We start from the raw sequence: 5000 nt of genomic DNA on the forward strand, positions 1-5000 counted from the left end.
CCTGGCTCCCATTGTTACGTTAGTTAATGCACGATCAGCTATCCCTCCTTTTCAAGGTCAGGTCAACGGCTTCTTACCTCAGAATGTTGAGTCGTGGATTTCTTCCGTCGACGCCCATTTAAATGCTAAACAAATTATAGACCCATTTGTACAATTACAAGAAGCTAAAAGTTTTATAGATTTTTCTAAAGGAGATGCGAGTGCGTATTTGAGGAGAGTTTCGTTTCAAGAGGCAGTTACATGGGACGATTTCAAAGTTAGGCTAAGTGCGGTCTATGGCGGTGAGGAAGCCTTGGATGCAGTTTTAACATTAAGAAATACACTTAATTAGGCCGCTATGACTCGGCTTAATGTTATTGAGAGAGCAGCTCTCATTGCCGATAGGCTAAACGAGTATCAAGATATTTTAGGTAATTCCACTTGGGTTACTAGAGATAACATCTCCGTGAAAGATTTCTTACGATTAGTGTATTTAACTTGCATGACACTTATGTTGCCTGAAGCTTTAGTGCGGTGTTTTGATAAAAAGTTAACGCCAGCAAGTACAGAATTGGACGTATATAAACAGATAAAGAAACACATGTCTAAGTGTACTGATCTTGATCCCTAGTTTACACAGGTTTTTGCAAAAAATTAAACAAAGCCACAACAAGTAAACGTAGTTAATAATAGTCAAGTCGCAGGAATGACGTGTTATAATTGCAAATGTCAAGGTCACTTTATTGCAGACTGCAGAACGAGATTCTGTTCGTCATATAATAGTTCAACTCATTCATATAGTCAGTGCTACTCGCGTAAGACACAACAGAATCCTAGAAATCCACAGTCAAATCCACAGTCATTTCCACAGTCAGTTCCATATTGAAATAAAAAGAAAAATCCTCAGTTCAATAAGAAGAAACAGCCAAATGTCGATGTAATTCAGAAACAAACAAACAGTTCTTTGAATAACTCTGATCCTGGGCCATCCAGCCAGAACTCGCAAGGTCAGACAAGTTTTCAGAATGTGCAGAGCAAAGCAAATACCACATAATTACCTCCAGTGGGAAAGAGAGTGATGTTGGGTCATTTAAATCAACATCAGAAGTGTTAGATAATCCATTTATCGTTTTATCAGTCATTGTGAGGCAACAGATTTTCCTACGAAACACACGACCGAATCAAATAAATTAGTGCATGCTCCCGTAGATTTGCAACAAATTCACACAATAATAAGTCCAAATTAGTTACGACCAACATTATATGCTGTAAATTTAGAACACCGATCCTTTACATTATATTTTGACTCTGGTAATCCATGTAATATCATAGATTTGAGGACACATCATTTGTTGTTTTCGAACTTCCCTATAGAGAAGTCCGGAGTAAGGCTCTCGGGTATAGGGAATAATAAATTAAATGTAATAGGCATAACTCATGTTCAGTTCAAGGTCGGTAAGCGCACGTTTGCCGATATCTTTGTTGTTGTAAAAAAAAATTGATATGTATCAAGCTGTAATTATAGGATATCCGTCTATGGGTAATCAAAACATTATCTTAACCCCTACCAAGCACGGCGTGTATATCAAAGGAAAATTCTATAAGTCTTTTAATACCTTAAAATCAGTTTTGAATAAAAAGGGGACGACAAATAAAACAGTGACGTACGTTGAAAAACCAATAACTTGTCTCACTAATAAAGAAATAATATACGCGACCCAACAGAATTCTCGTTCACCCGTAATATCATTTTGCACGCAATCTATTGAGCCGAACGTACCTTCGAATTTAATAGTGCAAATAAAGAAAACGTTACTGGGATCTGAAATATTAATCCTTTCCGACACTTTGAAAACTAACGGATTGTCCATCACACAAGGTATTCATACAGTAGGCTCACATCAACAAGGTAATATTGAAGTCTGTAATCATTTAAATACCACTTTAGTAATTCAAAAAATCAACATATCTTGGATGTAGAAATTTATAAACATCGTATTCTTACCGTCGCTGAAATCAATCACGCTCAATCAGTTGCGGATGAATCCCTTTTGCAATCTATTGAAAATAAAATCAATAAAGACATTCAAGAAGAAATTCAGCAGAAATTTTGTGGACTTTTAACTAAATATCATGATATTTTTTTCCATTACGGATGGATCCTTAGGAAAGACAGATGTCATAGAACATCAAATAAGGTTAAAGGACAAGCAGAAAATTATCTATGTACCCTCGTACAGACTCCCTATGAAACTCCAGAATGAGATAAATGATGAAGTAGGTAAAATGCTAGAAGAAGGAGTCATTAGGAAATCGAACAGCCCTTATAATTTTCCATTAATAGTTGTACCAAAAAAATATCGAACATGGCGTATCTGAGTAGATTTCCGTCGCTTGAATGAGAAAACGATCCCTGATCGATTCCCAGTGCCCTGTACTGGCGATATTTTATCTTTGTTAGGTCAGAATGAATATTTTACCAGTTTGGACTTACTTAAAGGCTTCCACCAGATATCATTAGAAGAAAATAGTATCCCATGCACAACCTTCAGAACAGCCAGGGGACATTATGAATTTTTACATATGCCCTTTGGTTTACATTGTGCTCCCATAACTTTTACCAGAATGATTAACATAGTGTTTGGAGACCTGCTAGGGGATATATTGCATGCCTATATGGACGACCTTGTAATCTTTTCCAATACCTTAGAAGAACATCTACGTAAACTACAACTAGTACCACAGAAACTAAGACAACATAACTTAAGGGTAAAGATTAGTAAGTGTGAATTTTTTAAAACAGAATTGGTCTATTTTGGTTTTACGGTGTCTAGCCAAGGTCTTAAAGTAGTCCACGATAAGGTGTCAGATATCCGTAACTTTCTGATACCTACTAATATCAAGGGAATACAGCCATTTCTGGGGTGTAGTGGATATTACAGGCAATTATTCAATAATAGCCGCTCCACTAACTGATCTTACGAAGAAGGGCGTAGATTTCATATGATCTGAGCAGCATCAACAGGCATTTAATACCTTGAAAGATGAACTGTGTAGTTCTCCTATCTTAAAATTTCCTGACTTCGGTAAGGAATTCTTCATTGCAACAGACACCTCAGACTTAGGAATAGGAGGGGTATTGCTTCAGCAATATGATAAACAATTTTTCCCGATAGCTTTTTATTCTCGAAAATTGAGAACATCCGAAACTAAGTATGCAGTAATAGACAAGGAAGGGCTAGCTATTGTTAATTCACTGGTGCATTTTAAGTTCACACTATACGGTGATCCCGTTAAGGTTCTTACTGATCATAAACCACTAACCGACTTCTTTAAAGGCTTCAGTCACAGCCCCAAACGAACTCGGTGGCATTTGATCATTCGAGACTTTGGCTCGAGAATCGGGTATTTACCAGGGAAAGCAAATATCATTGCTGATGCATTATCACGCAACCCAGTGTCATCTTGTACGGAACCTTTAGCTGAATTAATAGATATATCAACATCCATGCCTATTGTTAAAACTATATCTGAACAAGAAGATCTGGGCTGGAGCACTGAATTATTACAGACTGAGCAAAGAAATGATAAGAAATTAGAAAAAAATATAAATGCTTTGGAAGGCAATTGTAAGGAAAAGGAATATATAAAGTATACGCAGAAAAATTATATAATCAAAGACAATATTCTGTGTAGATCCGTGACAAGGAAAACATGCAATACACCCCATTTGACTAACGACCAGGTAGTGGTACCAATCTCACTTATATCCACTGTCCTAAATTGGTTGCATGCAAACCCATTGCATGGACACCCGGGGTTCTCCATAATTTCACAGAAAGCCAAATCATTGTTTTATTGGCATACGATGCTTACAGATATAAAAAAAACACATAGCTAATTGTCGCACTTGTCAGGAAAACAAAGGGCACACGAAAACATCTGTCAGCCTAGGGGCTTATCCCGTGCCCAATCAACCCTTTGAAAGGATACATTTAGATTTATTAACAGGATTTTACGAGTCAGACAGAGGAAATAAGCACCTCTTAGTAATTGTAGATGCTTTGACTTGATATACAGAACTAATAGCGCTTAAAACTAAAACTGCGATTAAATGCGCTAGGAAGTTTTATGAGTGTTACATTTGTAAACATGGAATTCCACACATGATAATCTTAGACTCGGGTGGAGAATTTAATAATCACTTTCTTACCTCATTGTGTGAATTTTTTAGCATAAAGAAAATCAATACCATGATCTATCACCCAGAGTCGAATGGGCTAGTGGAAAGAGTGAATAGGAGAATTTTAAACTTATTAAGATTAACACTAGGGGGAACAGACCCCAACTGGGATATTGTAATACCTGCGGTACTGAGTACTCTGAATCACTCATATCATATATCAATTAAAATGTTGCCGCACGAGGCATTGTATGGTACCCCAGTTAGAACGCCTTTCCATGTATTAACGCCTACAACTAATCTATCAAATCCTTTAAAAGAATGTATAAATGCAAGCAAAAGTCGTTTTGATATCCTTCGAAAGAGTTTAGAAGAATCACAAATCCTAATGAAAAGGAATCATGATAAAATAGCGAAGCCAACTAAAACATATACCCTGGGTGATAATGTGTACATACAGGTAAATGTACGTAAAGGACTCAATTATAAACTAACACCTAAGTTTGAAGGCCCATTTAGCATTTTGGAAACATTAACAGCCAATAGATCTAGAGTTCAAAACGTATCCTAGCCCACTGATGATAGAATTGTACCATTGGCTCACATAAGAAATCAAAATAAAAGAGAAGGAAGTAAGGGAATTTTAATTCTTTATCTCTGAAATTTATGTTAACATTTTTTTTTCTCCTTAATACAGGAGTAATTACATATATTTTTCTCGTTACAGGTTTCCAAGATGAAGTTTTTATTGTTAGGAGTGATATTGTTCGCTCAGACATTTTTCTCGTGTGGGAAGAGCTCTAAAACTAAAAGTATAGATTTTAAATATGGCACTATA

Source organism: Palaemon carinicauda, chromosome 15 (assembly GCF_036898095.1).
Source record: "Palaemon carinicauda isolate YSFRI2023 chromosome 15, ASM3689809v2, whole genome shotgun sequence".
NCBI lineage: Eukaryota > Metazoa > Arthropoda > Malacostraca > Decapoda > Palaemonidae > Palaemon > Palaemon carinicauda.